Below are 17,650 nucleotides of genomic sequence, written 5' to 3'. Positions count from 1 at the left end.
TGCCGGTGCTTTGCACCGGCACTTGTATGAAAGGGCCGGGTCTACACTCTACACACATCTGCTGCACAGCGCGCACCAGGCGCACGTCACATTTTTCAATTTAACTTACACTACTGTGTGTGTCCCTCCCGTGCATGCATCGTAGCGCTCTAGTGCAGGGTGCGCATACGTCCTTGTGTAATGTAACTGTCTAGTGCAAAGCGCCCCAGTACCTTCGGTTCTAATTCGAGCCGTATAAAAATGGTACGGCATCCGATCCCAGGCCAATAGAAATCAGGGCCTTTGTTGTTAACTGGTGATCAGCAAAGCCGGGTCTTAGAGGAGAGGCAGGTGGAGGGGCACAGGATGTTCAGAACAGAGGGAGTGTCCCAGACCAGCCCCTGTGCAAGAATTTACTGTTCACTCGGCAGAGGACAAGCTATCTGCACATCCTTCTTGCTGACAGCGAGCCACTTTCTACCCTTCACATCCCCGCCCCCCTTTGAAGGTCAAAGCGCCTTGAAGGTCAACGTTGCAGCAGTATAGGATGCATGCGCGTTGTGGCTCTGATTGAGCGCCTCTTTATAATTACCAGCCCCGGATCGCGGTACGAAAGAGATTTTATTTGTTTGAATGTCTTGAAATAAGGAACTTTAAATTCATCAGGGATAAAGACTGCCGATCAGCCCACAGCAATTGTGCCATTTATTAGTGCTACATGTAGCAGGTGTTTCTGCTACTCAAACCAATGGTGATCCATTTATCGATCTGGAAAAGCTGAAGATGGGGGTCTGGATTTTTCGCGATCCTGCTTGCTCTGATGAAACCATACCTAGAAAATGTATTGATGTGAACAGAATCTAGAAAAAACGTGATATTAAAAACACAAAACTCTAGCATCGGTTTGAGTTACATGTGTACATCTAACATGCAATCTTTCTACATACCTGTTATTTGTACGATCACAGCGCTGAATGAAACACCGCACACGTTTACATATAGTTCAGGGGTTAAGGACGCGCTGCTGAGATCATACAGAGATCTCAAGGTCACGGATTCAAGTCAAGTTCATAATAAACTCAGCCTTTCATCCTCTCGTGTTCGACAAAATGAGTACAGCTTTAGAAAGAATAATAATATTTTTTTACCACTATTGTACTAAGCAAAGACGTTTGGATAAAAACACTATATGAATAAAAAGTGTGTAGGAATAAAGAATAAACCATTCCCTCCACCCTGTTATTAAAGTGTGGTTTGTTTACAAGTAGTGACCAGAGGTGTCTCCCTGGCACATCACACAAAGCCAGAGAACTCTCCTGCAGGGAGACTGCAGAGTCAGTGTCACCTCTTTAGGGTCTTATTAACGCAAGAAACCGGTAACTGCAAACTGTCCGAGCCACCACGATTTTCTGAAGTGCTGGCGACGGCAGTTTCTGAGCAAATTTTTAGCCCCGGCACTTATTTTACAAATTAAGCACTGCTTTTAACTGATTAGCACCGGCACTTCTCAACAACAGGTACTCTTGGAGCACTCCAATTTTCAAACATTACACCACTCAATAAGTGATAAACGAGGAGCACATACCGATGTTCTTGTGGCCCTGCAAGTCCTCTAGCGTCGACGTCTCTTTGCGATACCCGTACTACCCGTTCTCCTGGTCTGACTGAAATTCTTTCACGGCGGTAGCCGGCCCACCGGGGCTTGTGCTGACCAGGAAAACCGTGGCTGAAGATCCTGCGCCCAACCGCGCCTCAACCCCCCAGAATCTACCAAAGGCTTCGAAGGCGGCAGGAAGAGAGGGGGAGGCCCCGAGGTGAGCAGCTGGAAGGCCTCCATGGGCGTCATTTATTTATGCGATTTTAAGAGGCAACGGTGGCACTTGTGCAGGTGTCTAAAGCAAACAAAATGTAAGAGGTAGCGAACAGTGGCCCCTGACGAGGGCCCCGGCCCTTATGTTTATTTATTATTATTTGTTGTTGACAAATTAAGCACTGAACTGAATGCATTAGCATATTTTTTTGGTATGCGCATACTGCCACTCGGCCGAGCCTCTTTAATTAGTACATCAGTGCGCGCGTTTATGCTTTTCACATGAGGGCGTTTGGTGTGTGGGGAGACTGGCAAGAAGAGACGGGCAAAACCAAGCCTGATGAGAAGAGAAACGCCAGAGCTCAGCATTCCTCGCATTTTGCAGAATCAAACAGAAACGTCGGGTTTCGTTTTTACACAACACTGTCACTAGGTGTTTGTTAATATGTGTATGTGTAGCACTCACTCTATTTATAGCAGTTAGAAGCCTGCGATCTTGGTAGTAAGCTTTTTATGACTATCTAGCGCTGGCTTGTGGCATGAAGCCACTTTGTAGCGCTAGTTTACATTTCCAGGTCTTCTCTCGCTTTGCCAGTCACCGGTAAGGGCTCTCTCGATGGACCACCATTGCAGGGCTGCGGAGACGTTCTTGTAATGTGTGTCCTCTTTCGGAGACAGGAAATCACGGGAGCGTCTAAAAAAGATTTGTTTTGTTGGGTTTTTTTCATCTGCGGATACCACCTGTCCGCTACTTACACGGGACATCCCTGAATTCAGCCTCGTGTCAGTGGCCTTTTACTGCTTTTTTTCACCAATGTCATTTGACCATAATTTTGTTTAGCACTTCCGGGTCATATAACACTCAATCCCAGGAATGGAGAGATTCTGGGAGGCGCCTGGAAGTGGGCGGTACTGCTAAAGCTTAAAGTGATCTAGGATTGGAGGCACCCAAACCAATGCTAACGAGCAATAACGAATTTCGAAGTGCTGATTCGCTGTCGACTCCGCAAATGTCTTTATCCGAGACTTTCTCTTTACAGTCGGTGGGAGCCGTAGTTTCGATCCGCCTGGAGGTGGTGGATTCGCCGAACATCAGAGTCAGAGGGTTCGGTGCTGCTGAAGAGCAGGGAGGCAGAGTGGGAGGGCTCTAGCCTGCTGAAGAACGGAGAGGCAGTCGAGGTAATGGACGTCGGAAGTCAGGAGTTTAAATCCGGCCGGTAAGACACTTGGAAATAGACTTAAGTGGTTTGGGGGTGGATGTTGGGGAAAAAGTGCAACTACTTAGTTGTAGGGGGGGGTGTGTGTGCATGCATGTGTGTGTGTGTGCACGTCTGTGTGTGTGCATGCATGAGTGTGGCTGTATGAGTGCATGCGCGATTGCGAGAAGCTGATTTGTGAATGTGTTTAGGAGATGTGCACGGCGCCGGGCTCGACGTGCGCGACCACGATAGCAAATCGGCGCTCGTGCACCAGTCTAGCTCCCTTGAGGAGCAACTTGATGACAATAGGTCGAGAGAGCTCGACCTAAAAAGGGCACAGCCTTGACCAAATTTGGTCACAGAACATCCCTTTGGTTATCAGTTCCATTACTCCTTGTATCTGGTCGGACCATGTTTTGATTCACTTTACTATCGCTATTGCGAAAAGTAAAAAGCAACCTTTTTAGAAAGGCGGGAAGGTCAGAATATGGAAGAACACTGACATTTCAGCCTTCATCGATACTTTGACTTCATCCCTCCCCCCATTAGATCGGGATATTGACGGGATTGAAGAAGCCTTTACCAACTGGCTACGTCAGGCAGCCGATGTGCATGCCCCCTGCTCTAATATTCCCCGCTCCCGCCCTAAGGACGCCCACAGGTGGTTTACACCTCACCTGAAGGCTTTAAAACTTGAAGTCCGTCAAAAAGAGCGGAAATGGCGAACAGCGTATTCAGCACTAGACAAAGCCAATTACTGCAGGGCCCGAAAGGACTATCAGAAACTTGTCCTAAAACACAAAACTGATTACTTCTCGGAAAAAATCCTGAATTCCCGTAACAAATCAAAAGAACTGTTCAGCATTGTTGAAAGTCTCAGTGGCAGTGATAGAACTTCTCAACCTGTGGCCCCCACTGAGGACCTTTGTAACTCACTTAATTCTTTTTTCTTTGATAAAATCTGCACTATAAAACAAAGCATCTCCACTACTCTGTCCTTTCCCCCTTTGGTTGATACGTATTATAATCCCTCAACTTTGGAATCATTTCCCCTCATCGATGGCGTTACTCTACCTAAACTTCTCGCCCGGGTCAAATCAGGCTCACCTGATGACATCTGCCCTCCACACATCTTGAGAGAGGTGGGAACTGCTATTCCTGAGGGCATGCTCTCTATACTGAACTGATCTCTTCTACAGGGTAAAGTCCCCAACAACCACAAAAAAGCACTACTCATTCCCCTGATAAAGAAGGTTGGAGCTAACCCGCTAGACCCGCTCAACTACAGGCCTATATCACTGTTGCCATACTGCGCCAAACTCTTGGAGGCTCATGTCTGTGACAACATGTCCAAATTTGTTGAAGAAACTGAATACCTTGCACCTAATCAAGCTGGTTTCCGCCCATGTCATTCGACCGAGGCAGTTATCCTGGCGGTACAAAACACCCTGAGGCGGAATGCGGATGATACACCAGGCCCTGGTGCTACTGGACCTTTCGGCTGCGTTCGACACGGTTGACTATACCATCTTGGTCAACCGTGTCGAACAAGCAGGTCTCAGGGGCCCTGCGCTAAGTTGGATCCGCTCATTCATCCCCGGCCGCACCCAATCTGTAAGATTAGGCTCTTTTACAGCTCCCACTATTTCTACAACCTGTGGAGTGCCCCAGGGCTCATCATTTTCACCTTTACTTTTTAATTTATATTTACGCCCCTTACTGTACTCTCTAAGAAGCGCGAAAGTTACCATCTTCAATTATGCAGATGATTTGCAGCTCATCTTTCCTTTAAACACCAAGGACTCAGTGGAGGAATTTCAAAATACCATGTCTCACATCCAGAGTTGGATGAGCTGCAATCATTTGAAACTTAACCCAGGCAAGACTGAATTGGTCTTGCCTGGGCAGAGTGTACTAAGTTGGAACCCCAGCTTTTGGCCACCAAGCATGGGGGCTCCACCCTCCAAGTCATCTTCAGTTAAAAGCCTGGGAGTACTTATTAGTGAGGATCTGTCCCTGAAAAGACAGGTAGGCGCAGTGGTGTCATCCAGCTTCTTTCAACTGAAGAAAATCAAGAAAATTGCCTGCTTCTTTTCTCCGGCTGCCCTCACCCAGATTGTCATTGCCTTGGTCCTGTCACGACTAGACTTCTCCAACAGCCTGTACCTTGGGCTCCAAATTGGAGAGTTAAAGCGCCTCCAGCTGGTTCAAAACCAGGCTGCCAGACTTATTTTGAACATCTCTAAAAGGCAGTCTATTAGATCAGGGTTGAAACAGTTACACTGGCTGCCTGTTGAGCAGCGAGTTGCTTTCAAAACTGGGTGCATTTTATTTAAGTCCCTACATAATTTTGGCCCTAAGTTCATCAGAGATTTGTTTATTAGATATGACCCTTCCCGCAATCTTCGGTCCGCTCACAAATCCCTTTTGAATGTCCCCTCTTATAAGAGGAAGCGTCTAGGCAGTAGCTGCTTTGATCATCTTGCAGCCACCTTCTGGAACTCCCTTCCTCTGCAATTGAAATTGAGCGGCAACATTTTGAGTTTTAGACACTCCCTCAAAACCTGGCTATTCTCCCAAGCTTACTGTTGAGTTGCCTGATCTTTTGTTTTTAACCGGTGCGTTGTGTTCCTTCCTATAGCGCCATGAAGCCCTAGGGCGTACGAGCGCTTAATAAATAAATATTAACATTAACATTAACATTAACATTAACATTACGTCTCTCTCAGCAATAATTTAAATGGGCACGGCCCAGGGGCCAGAAACTTTTAACATAAGTGCTGACAGCACACGGAGGCCCGGGCTGGTGTGAGCAGTAGGCAGCACTGAAGCTCTCCTTTGCGGGCCGAGCACTATGTTTGCAGCGCTACCGCAAACCATAGCCAGACGCCTTAATCCTCCCAAAACAACTTCAGCAGAGCGTGACATCCCCGCGGCACCAATGTGTCTCACAAAACGGGACTGGCCCATCCCGGACGTCTAGGTAGTAAAGCCATGATTGGCAATAACTCAGCGTGATACCCCCAAACCGGTCCAAGGATGTTTGCTTCTGGCCCAGGGAGGACCTGGCTTGGCAGTTCGAGATGGACTGTTCCCATGAGGAGCAGGGTCAAGACGGATTTGCATATGGCTGGGTCCAAACTGGGATGGCATGATGAGCAAAAGAACGATGAATTTAAATCAGTTCTCCTGACTGATTCTGCATTCCGTACATCATTTGTGCATCTTCTGTAGACTCCCTGCAGACAGCACAAAGTATCTTGATAGTGTAGGGGAGCAGTCTCATTCTTTACAATCAGCAGTCAAATACTATAAATCCAAATTATTTTTTGTTTTATTACATATCCAAAAACATACCATTTTATTACCATGTAAAATCTAGTATCTAGTAATTATTATGTACATTTTATAGTGTCATGATTAGTTCCAACTATATTATAGTATGGGGCGATCAAGCTCTTTTTTCACTTTCTTTGTAGAACTATCATTTCAAAATGCAGCTCCATCTGCCATCTACACCTGTCACCCACGAATGTACAATGGTGATTTTGTTCACTTTGTGCTCGGCCTTGCTATCAGACATTGGGAGGCTCTGTGACTTTGTTAATGATCCGTCACTTTTCTGCAGAGAAGCACTGTGCTCAGCCCGGCAATCACACAGCATGTGGGTCGGAGACTTTGTTAATAATTCATCTATGGTGATTAGAATTCTGCCTGGCTATCACACAGCTGCAGCAGCTCTGTGACCTTCATTATTGATCCTGCACTCTTCTGAAGTGTGCTCGGCCTGGCTATCACACAGCTGCAGCTCCGTGACCTTCATTATTGATCCTGCTCTCTTCTGAAGTGTGCTCGGCCTGGCTTTCACACAGCTGCAGCTCCGCGACCTTCATTATTGATCCTGCACTCTTCTGAAGTGTGCTCGGCCTGGCTATCAGACAGCTGCAGCTCTGTGACCTTCATTATTGATCCTGCACTCTTCTGAAGTGTGCTCGGCCTGGCTATCACACAGCTGCAGCTCCGTGACCTTCATTATTGATCCTGCACTCTTCTGAAGTGTGCTCGGCCTGGCTATCACACAGCTGCAGCTCCGTGACCTTCATTATTGATCCTGCACTCTTCTGAAGTGTGCTCGGCCTGGCTGTCACACAGCTGCAGCTCTGTGACCTTCATTATTGATCCTGCTCTCTTCTGAAGTGTGCTCGGCCTGGCTATCACACAGCTGCAGCTCCGTGACCTTCATTATTGATCCTGCTCTCTTCTGAAGTGTGCTCGGCCTGGCTATCACACAGCTGCAGCTCTGAGACCTTCATTATTGATCCTGCACTCTTCTAAAGTGTGCTCGGCCTGGCTATCTCACAGCTGCAGCTCTGTGACCTTCATTATTGATCCTGCACTCTTCTGAAGTGTGCTCGGCCTGGCTATCTCACAGCTGCAGCTCTGTGACCTTCATTATTGATCCTGCACTCTTCTAAAGTGTGCTCGGCCTGGCTATCTCACAGCTGCAGCTCTGTGACCTTCATTATTGATCCTGCACTCTTCTGAAGTGTGCTCGGCCTGGCTATCCCACAGCTGCAGCCCTGTGACCTTCATTATTGATCCTGCACTCTTCGGAAGTATGCTTGGCCTGGCTATCACACAGCTGCAGCTCTGGGACCTTCATTATTGATCCTGCACTCTTCTAAAGTGTGCTCGGCCTGGCTGTCACACAGCTGCAGCTCTGCGACCTTCATTATTGATCCTGCACTCTTCTAAAGTGTGCTCGGCCTGGCTGTCACACAGCTGCAGCTCTGCGACCTTCATCATTGATCCTGCACTCTTCTGAAGTCTGCCCGGCCTGGCAATCACACAGCTGCAGCTCTGCGACCTTCAGTGTTGATCCTGCACTCTTCTGAAGTGAAGTACTCAGCCTGGCTATCACACAGCTGCAGCTCTGTGACCTTTATTATTGATCCTGCTCTCTTCTGAAGTGTGCTCGGCCTGGCTATCACTCAGCTGCAGCTCTGTGACCTTCATTATTGATCCTGCTCTCTTCTGAAGTGAAGTACTCAGCCTGGCTATCACACAGCTGCAGCTCTGAGACCTTCATTATTGATCCTGCACTCTTCTGAAGTGAGCTCGGCCTGGCTATCACACAGCTGCAGCTCTGGGACCTTCATTATTGATCCTGCACTCTTCTAAAGTGTGCTCGGCCTGGCTATCACACAGCTGCAGCTCTGCGACCTTCATTATTGATCCTGCTCTCTTCTGAAGTGTGCGCGGCCTGGCTATCACACAGCTGCAGCTCTGGGACCTTCATTATTGATCCTGCACTCTTCTAAAGTGTGCTCGGCCTGGCTATCACACAGCTGCAGCTCTGCGACCTTCATTATTGATCCTGCTCTCTTCTGAAGTGTGCGCGGCCTGGCTATCACACAGCTGCAGCTCCGTGACCTTTATTATTGATCCTGCACTCTTCTGAAGTATGCTTGGTCTGGCTGTCACACAGCTGCAGCTCTGCGACCTTCATTATTGATCCTGCATTCCTCTGAAGTGTGCTCGGCCTGGCTATCACACAGCTGCAGCTCCGTGACCTTCATTATTGATCCTGCTCACTTCTGAAGTGTACTCAGCCTGGCTATCGGACAGCTGCAGCTCTGTGACCTTCATTATTGATCCTGCACTCTTCTGGAGTGCGCTCGGCCTGGCTATCACACAGCTGCGGCAGCTCTGCGACCTTCATTATTGATCCTGCACTCTTCTGGAGTGTGCTCGGCCTGGCTATCACACAGCTGCAGCTCTGCGACCTTCATTATTGATCCTGCACTCTTCTGAAGTGATGCCTGGTGCTCGGCCTGGCTATCACACAGCTGCAGCTCCGTGACCTTCATTATTGATCCTGCACTCTTCTGAAGTGTGCTCGGCCTGGCTATCACACAGCTGCAGCTCCGTGACCTTCATTATTGATCCTGCACTCTTCTGAAGTGTGCTCGGCCTGGCTATCACACAGCTGCAGCTCCGTGACCTTCATTATTGATCCTGCACTCTTCTGAAGTGTGCTCGGCCTGGCTGTCACACAGCTGCAGCTCTGCGACCTTCATTATTGATCCTGCATTCCTCTGAAGTGTTCTCGGCCGGGCTATCACACAGCTGCAGCTCTGGGACCTTCATTATTGATCCTGCACTCTTCTGAAGTGTGCTCGGCCGGGCTACCACACAGCTGCAGCTCCGTGACCTTCATTATTGATCCTGTTGTCTTCTGTAGTAAAGCCTTGTGCTCGGCCTGGCTATCACACGGCTGCAGCTCTGCAACCTTCATTATTGATCCTGCACTCTTCTGAAGTGTGCTCGGCCGGGCTATCACACGGCTGCAGCTCTGCAACCTTCATTATTGATCCTGCACTCTTCTGAAGTGTGCTCGGCCTGGCTATCACACGGCTGCAGCTCTGTGACCTTCATTATTGATCCTGCTCTCTTCTGGAGTGAAGCCTTGTGCTCAGTCTGGCTATCACACAGCTGCAGCTCTGTGACCTTCATTATTGATCCTGCACTCTTCTGAAGTGTACTCGGCCTGGCTATCAGACAGCTGCAGCTCTGTGACCTTCATTATTGATCCTGCACTCTTCTGAAGTGTGCTCGGCCTGGCTTTCACACAGCTGCAGCTCTGAGACCTTCATTATTGATCCTGCACTCTTCTGAAGTGTTCCCGGCCTGGCTATCACACAGCTGCAGCTCTGCGACCTTCATTATTGATCCTGCACTCTTCTGAAGTGTGCTCGGCCTGGCTATCACACAGCTGCAGCTCCGTGACCTTCATTATTGATCCTGCACTCTTCTGAAGTGTGCTCGGCCTGGCTGTCACACAGCTGCAGCTCTGCGACCTTCATCATTGATCCTACACTCTTCTGAAGTGTGCTTGGCCTGGCTATCACACAGCTGCAGCTCTGCGACCTTCATTATTGATCCTGCTCTCTCCTGATGTGTGCTCGGCCTGGCTATCACACAGCTGCAGCTCTGCGACCTTCATTATTGATCCTGCTCTCTCCTGATGTGTGCTCGGCCTGGCTATCACACAGCTGCAGCTCTGGGACCTTCATTATTGATCCTGCACTCTTCTAAAGTGTGCTCGGCCTGGCTATCACACAGCTGCAGCTCTGCGACCTTCATTATTGATCCTGCTCTCTTCTGAAGTGTGCGCGGCCTGGCTATCACACAGCTGCAGCTCTGGGACCTTCATTATTGATCCTGCACTCTTCTAAAGTGTGCTCGGCATGGCTATCACACAGCTGCAGCTCTGCGACCTTCATTATTGATCCTGCTTGCTTCTGAAGTGTGCGCGGCCTGTCTATCACACAGCTGCAGCTCTGTGACCTTTATTATTGATCCTGCACTCTTCTAAAGTGTGCTCGGCCTGGCTATCACACAGCTGCAGCTCTGCGACCTTCATTATTGATCCTGCTCTCTTCTGAAGTGTGCGCGGCCTGGCTATCACACAGCTGCAGCTCTGGGACCTTCATTATTGATCCTGCACTCTTCTAAAGTGTGCTCGGCCTGGCTATCACACAGCTGCAGCTCTGCGACCTTCATTATTGATCCTGCTCTCTTCTGAAGTGTGCGCGGCCTGTCTATCACACAGCTGCAGCTCTGTGACCTTTATTATTGATCCTGCACTCTTCTGAAGTATGCTTGGTCTGGCTGTCACACAGCTGCAGCTCTGCGACCTTCATTATTGATCCTGCATTCCTCTGAAGTGTGCTCGGCCTGGCTATCACACAGCTGCAGCTCCGTGACCTTCATTATTGATCCTGCTCACTTCTGAAGTGTACTCAGCCTGGCTATCGGACAGCTGCAGCTCTGTGACCTTCATTATTGATCCTGCACTCTTCTGGAGTGCGCTCGGCCTGGCTATCACACAGCTGCAGCTCTGTGGCCTTCATTATTGATCCTGCACTCTTCTGAAGTGATGCCTGGTGCTCGGCCTGGCTATCACACAGCTGCAGCTCTGTGACCTTCATTATTGATCCTGCACTCTTCTGAAGTGTGCTCGGCCTGGCTATCACACAGCTGCAGCTCCGTGACCTTCATTATTGATCCTGCACTCTTCTGAAGTGTGCTCGGCCTGGCTATCACACAGCTGCAGCTCCGTGACCTTCATTATTGATCCTGCTCTCTTCTGAAGTGTGCTCGGCCTGGCTATCACACAGCTGCAGCTCCGTGACCTTCATTATTGATCCTGCACTCTTCTGAAGTGTGCTCGGCCTGGCTATCACACAGCTGCAGCTCCGTGACCTTCATTATTGATCCTGCTCTCTTCTGAAGTGTGCTCGGCCTGGCTATCACACAGCTGCAGCTCTGCGACCTTCATTATTGATCCTGCATTCCTCTGAAGTGTTCTCGGCCGGGCTATCACACAGCTGCAGCTCTGGGACCTTCATTATTGATCCTGCACTCTTCTGAAGTGTGCTCGGCCGGGCTACCACACAGCTGCAGCTCCGTGACCTTCATTATTGATCCTGTTGTCTTCTGTAGTAAAGCCTTGTGCTCGGCCTGGCTATCACACGGCTGCAGCTCTGCAACCTTCATTATTGATCCTGCACTCTTCTGAAGTGTGCTCGGCCGGGCTATCACACGGCTGCAGCTCTGCAACCTTCATTATTGATCCTGCACTCTTCTGAAGTGTGCTCGGCCTGGCTATCACACGGCTGCAGCTCTGTGACCTTCATTATTGATCCTGCTCTCTTCTGGAGTGAAGCCTTGTGCTCAGTCTGGCTATCACACAGCTGCAGCTCTGTGACCTTCATTATTGATCCTGCACTCTTCTAAAGTGTGCTCGGCCTGGCCATCACACAGCTGCAGCTCTGTGACCTTCATTATTGATCCTGCTCTCTTCTGAAGTGTGCTCGGCCTGGCTATCACACAGCTGCAGCAGCTCTACGACCTTCATTATTGATCCTGCACTCTTCTGAAGTGTACTCGGCCTGGCTATCAGACAGCTGCAGCTCTGTGACCTTCATTATTGATCCTGCACTCTTCTGAAGTGTGCTCGGCCTGGCTTTCACACAGCTGCAGCTCTGAGACCTTCATTATTGATCCTGCTCTCTTCTGAAGTGTGCTCGGCCTGGCTATCACACAGCTGCAGCAGCTCTACGACCTTCATTATTGATCCTGCACTCTTCTGAAGTGTACTCGGCCTGGCTATCAGACAGCTGCAGCTAAGTGACCTTCATTATTGATCCTGCACTCTTCTGAAGTGTGCTCGGCCTGGCTTTCACACAGCTGCAGCTCTGTGACCTTCATTATTGATCCTGCTCTCTTCTGAAGTGTGCTCGGCCTGGCTATCACACAGCTGCAGCAGCTCTACGACCTTCATTATTGATCCTGCACTCTTCTGAAGTGTACTCGGCCTGGCTATCAGACAGCTGCAGCTCTGTGACCTTCATTATTGATCCTGCACTCTTCTGAAGTGTGCTCGGCCTGGCTTTCACACAGCTGCAGCCCTGTGACCTTCATTATTGATCCTGCACTCTTCTAAAGTGTGCTCGACCTGGCTATCAGACAGCTGCAGCTCTACGACCTTCATTATTGATCCTGCACTCTTCTGAAGTGTACTCGGCCTGGCTATCAGACAGCTGCAGCTCTGTGACCTTCATTATTGATCCTGCACTCTTCTGAAGTGTGCTCGGCCTGGCTTTCACACAGCTGCAGCTCTGTGACCTTCATTATTGATCCTGCACTCTTCTAAAGTGTGCTCGGCCTGGCTATCACACAGCTGCAGCTCTGTGACCTTCATTATTGATCCTGCTCTCTTCTGAAGTGTGCTCGGCCTGGCTATCACACAGCTGCAGCAGCTCTACGACCTTCATTATTGATCCTGCACTCTTCTGAAGTGTACTCGGCCTGGCTATCAGACAGCTGCAGCTCTGTGACCTTCATTATTGATCCTGCACTCTTCTGAAGTGTGCTCGGCCTGGCTTTCACACAGCTGCAGCTCTGAGACCTTCATTATTGATCCTGCACTCTTCTGAAGTGTGCTCGGCCTGGCTTTCACACAGCTGCAGCTCTGTGACCTTCATTATTGATCCTGCACTCTTCTAAAGTGTGCTCGGCCTGGCTATCACACAGCTGCAGCTCTGTGACCTTCATTATTGATCCTGCTCTCTTCTGAAGTGTGCTCGGCCTGGCTATCACACAGCTGCAGCAGCTCTACGACCTTCATTATTGATCCTGCACTCTTCTGAAGTGTACTCGGCCTGGCTATCAGACAGCTGCAGCTCTGTGACCTTCATTATTGATCCTGCACTCTTCTGAAGTGTGCTCGGCCTGGCTTTCACACAGCTGCAGCTCTGAGACCTTCATTATTGATCCTGCACTCTTCTGAAGTGTTCCCGGCCTGGCTATCACACAGCTGCAGCTCTGCGACCTTCATTATTGATCCTGCACTCTTCTGAAGTGTGCTCGGCCTGGCTATCACACAGCTGCAGCTCCGTGACCTTCATTATTGATCCTGCACTCTTCTGAAGTGTGCTCAGCCTGGCTGTCACACAGCTGCAGCTCTGCGACCTTCATCATTGATCCTACACTCTTCTGAAGTGTGCTTGGCCTGGCTATCACACAGCTGCAGCTCTGCGACCTTCATTATTGATCCTGCTCTCTCCTGATGTGTGCTCGGCCTGGCTATCACACAGCTGCAGCTCTGCGACCTTCATTATTGATCCTGCTCTCTCCTGATGTGTGCTCGGCCTGGCTATCACACAGCTGCAGCTCTGCGACCTTCATTATTGATCCTTCACTCTTCTGAAGTGTGCTTGGCCTGGCTATCACACAGCTGCAGCTCTGCGACCTTCATTATTGATCCTGCACTCTTCTGAAGTGTGCTCGGCCTGGCTATCACACAGCTGCAGCTCCGTGACCTTCATTATTGATCCTGCACTCTTCTGAAGTGTGCTCGGCCTGGCTATCACACAGCTGCAGCTCCGTGACCTTCATTATTGATCCTGCACTCTTCTGAAGTATGCTTGGCCTGGCTGTCACACAGCTGCAGCTCTGCGACCTTCATTATTGATCCTGCACTCTTCTAAAGTGTGCTCGGCCTGGCTATCACACAGCTGCAGCTCCGTGACCTTCATTAATAATAATAATAATAAAAGAGTTTGTAAAGCGCCTGGTGACGCCATCCCGGCGTGTCCCCGTGCTGTGGAGAGAGTAGCAGGACGCAGAGGCAGAAGTTATAGGGTGTACAGGTAGGTTTTTAAGAATTTTCTAAAAATAGTTTCTGTTTCAGCTAGTCTGATGTTCATGGGAAGGGCATTCCAGTTTTTAGCCGCCAGCACGCGGAAGGAGCGTCCTCCCATTGATCCTGCACTCTTCTGAAGTATGCTTGGTCTGGCTATCACACAGCTGCAGCTCTGGGACCTTCATTATTGATCCTGCACTCTTCTGAAGTGTGCTCGGCCTGGCTATCACACAGCTGCAGCTCTGGGACCTTCATTATTGATCCTGCTCTCTTCTGAAGTGTGCTCGGCCTGGCTGTCACACAGCTGCAGCTCCTTGACCTTCAGTATTGATCCTGCACTCTTCTGAAGTGAAGTACTCGGCCTGGCTATCACACAGCTGCAGCTCCGTGACCTTCATTATTGATCCTGCACTCTTCTGAAGTATGCTTGGCCTGGCTATCACACAGCAGCAGCTCTGTGACCTTCATTATTGATCCTGCACTCTTCTAAAGTGTGCTCGGCCTGGCTATCAGACAGCTGCAGCTCTGTGACCTTCATTATTGATCCTGCACTCTTCTGAAGTGTGCTCGGCCTGGCTATCAGACAGCTGCAGCTCTGGGACCTTCATTATTGATCCTGCACTCTTCTAAAGTGTGCTCGGCCTGGCTATCACTCAGCGGCAGCTCCGTGACCTTCATTATTGATCCTGCTCTCTTCTGAAGTGTGCTCGGCCTGGCTATCACACAGCTGCAGCTCTGCGACCTTCATTATTGACCCTGCACTCTTCTGAAGTGAAGGACTCGGCCTGGCTATCACACAACTGCAGCTCCGTGACCTTCATTATTGATCCTGCACTCTTCTGATGTATGCTTGGTCTGGCTGTCACACAGCTGCAGCTCTGCGACCTTCATTATTGATCCTGCACTCTTCTAAAGTGTGCTCGGCCTGGCTATCAGACAGCTGCAGCTCTGTGACCTTCATTATTGATCCTGCACTCTTCTGAAGTGTGCTCGGCCTGGCTATCAGACAGCTGCAGCTCTGGGACCTTCATTATTGATCCTGCACTCTTCTAAAGTGTGCTCGGCCTGGCTATCACACAGCTGCAGCTCTGCGACCTTCAGTATTGATCCTGCACTCTTCTGAAGTGTGCTCGGCCTGGCTATCACACAGCTGCAGCTCTGCGACCTTCAGTATTGATCCTGCTCTCTTCTGAAGTGTGCTCGGCATGGCTATCACACAGCTGCAGCTCTGCGACCTTCATTATTGACCCTGCACTCTTCTGAAGTGAAGGACTCGGCCTGGCTATCACACAACTGCAGCTCCGTGACCTTCATTATTGATCCTGCACTCTTCTGATGTATGCTTGGTCTGGCTGTCACACAGCTGCAGCTCCGTGGCCTTCATTATTGATCCTGCTCTCTTCTGGAGTGAAGCCTTGTGCTCAGTCTGGCTATCACACAGCTGCAGCTCCGTGACCTTCATTTTTTTTTTTTTTAAATATATTTTTATTGCAGGAATCAGTACAACAATACAGTAACGACCAGCATCATATTATAGCCAACTCTTACAAGATACAGCCCACCGACCCCCTTCCATAGCATTGCTATACAGCCAAGCGGCCCGTATTCTTGGGGTTGTGCGGTGAATGTAGCTGGGGTCAGTAGGATGCTGGAGCTGGTCCGGATAACACACTGTCCGTCATCTGCTTTTCTAAACAAACCCCAACCCCCAAAAAAGATACCTCCCCCCTCAAACTACCAGTCATTGTGAAACTCCCCCCCCCCCCCTCCACCATCAGCGCCAGGGAGTTTATCACTGTAGGATCCACTGTTTGACCCACGGGGAAGGTAATAGTGCTGTTAATGCTAGTGTCTAACGGGACTCGGGTCTAGTTGCTTCTTCGCTTTCGGAGTCGCTGGGGGCACAATAATCCCTGAGGGCCTGCACCAGTATTTCCCATTCTAACGCGGCCTCCTGCGCCTTCTCATTGCTTTGCCTCCAAGCCAACTGATATCGCAGCGCGCTCTCACCCGCCGCCCATTTCAAAAGTTCACCGTGCCATCTGCTGCCCGTAGGACCAGCCCGTGCCTTCCAGTTCCTGGTCACCTCACGCTTAGCCAGTAGGAGCCCCAGGTCTATAAATTTACTGGTGATTTTATTCCGGGGGGTATGGGGGAACCAGTGCAGTAGCCCTACCGCCGCATCGAACGATAAGTGCCTCCCCGTCACCTCTTCTAAAGTCGCCGCCACCTCCTGCCAGTAGGACGTCAATCCGGGACAGGCCCATAGCATGTGTAGGAGGTCCGCCTCCTGAGCCGGGCACCTAGGGCATTCCGCCGAGGCTGTGGCAAAATAACGCCTGATCTTAACCGGGGTCAGGTACGCCCTATGGAGAACATAGTAGTGGACCAGTTGGAAACAGGCGCTACGTGTACCCTTCCATGCTCGCCTCACCAGCTGGGACCAGGTCGTCTCCGGGATCTCCCTACCGATGTCCTCTTCCCAGCGGGACTTCAGTGTGGTGAGAGGGACCAACCCCTCGGTAATCAGCCTGCCGTAAAGGCAAGTGACCGCCTTCACTGTGCCCGCCGACATCATTACATACTGGCACACCTGAGACAACTGAGGTTCCTCCAGTCCGTTTTGCCAGTACGCCTGGATCACTCGCACAATGGCCGAGTGCAGCAGAAAGTCGCCCCGGGGGATCCCAAAGCGGTCAATGAGATCCTGAAAGGACAGGAGTACTCCGTCCTCATACAGGTCCCCGACGAGCTGTAAACCCGAATCCTCCCAGTCCGCCAGTCGCGACCAGTCTCCTCCGTGGGGGAGGGCCGTCAGCATCCCCAATGGAATTTCAGGTGCATATGGGGTCCGCAGGTGACCTCTGTTATGAGCCCGATTCCAACAGAGTCGGATAGTCCGCTCCTCCATCGACAGGTCCCGAAGGACTAAACGCTGTCGCAGCGCGATAAAGGAGAGGACGTGCCTGGCTATACCCGTCCCTCTACCGTCTTCCGGGCCTCTGAACTCCCTGGCTATCTCCTGGGTGTATGTCTGGAGCTGCGCCGCCAGGTAGTATTTCTCAAAGTCCGGCACAGCGAGCCCCCCTTCGTCCTTCGGCCTCATCAGGGTATTGAGGGCCACCCGCCGCCGGCCCGTGCCCCAAAGGAACCCGATCACCATAGAACGCAAGCGGCGAAACGTAGCCGGTGGGACCCAGATCGGCAAAGTCCGAAAGTAATACAATAGTTGGGGGAGCGCCACCATTTTGAGCAGGGCGATGCGTCCTGCCACGGAGAGCGGCAGCGTGGCCCAAAAATCCATGCTGCCTCGGAGTGCTCGTATGCAACGGGCAATGTTTCCGTCTAGGAGGTCGGGCTGGTCGTGGTACACAAATACCCCAAGGTATTTAAAGCAGTCGGGTTCCCATCTGATCTCCCTACTTAGCGCCGGAGTGGGGACACCCCTAC

The sequence above is a fragment of the Lissotriton helveticus genome, chromosome 1_2 (genome assembly GCF_964261635.1).
Source record: "Lissotriton helveticus chromosome 1_2, aLisHel1.1, whole genome shotgun sequence".
In the NCBI taxonomy this organism is placed as follows: domain Eukaryota; kingdom Metazoa; phylum Chordata; class Amphibia; order Caudata; family Salamandridae; genus Lissotriton; species Lissotriton helveticus.
The sequence above is the reverse complement of the archived record's forward strand: the minus strand, read 5'-3'. Positions refer to the sequence as shown.